Here is a 482-nt window from a genome sequence, read left to right as displayed (position 1 = left end):
GGATGGGAGGGATCAGGCGTGCGTCGGGCCTACCCCCCCGGAGGCTGTTGGTGGTAGCGCCACTGGGCTGCCCTCCCGGGGTGGGTCCCGACGTCAGCCCGCCTGGTTCCCGCGCTCCGGGGCCACGTCGGCCGTCCTCCTCCCGCCGCCCGGAAGTCTGGCGGGGAGATGGTGGCATGCAGGCGAGTGGGGTGGTTCCCAGGGAGGGGGTGGGAGAGGACGGCCTGCCCGTCCGCCCCCGCCTCCCACCCCAGGGCCCCTGCTGCTGCCCTGGCCCCCCCGCGACCCCGCTCGGAACGCGACCTCAGATCAGATGTGGCGACCCACCGAATTTAAGCATATTACTAAGCGGAGGAAAAGAAACTAACCGAGATTCCCTCAGTAATGGCGAGTGAAGAGGGAAGAGTCCAGCGCCGAATCCCCGCCCGGTCAACGGGCGCAGGGAAATGTGGCGTATGGAAGTCCATCTCACCGGCACTGCC

Source organism: Protopterus annectens, chromosome 2.part1, assembly GCF_019279795.1.
Source record: "Protopterus annectens isolate FY-2018-M chromosome 2.part1, PAN1.0, whole genome shotgun sequence".
Taxonomy (NCBI): Eukaryota; Metazoa; Chordata; order Ceratodontiformes; family Protopteridae; genus Protopterus; species Protopterus annectens.
Note: the sequence above shows the minus strand (reverse complement) of the source record.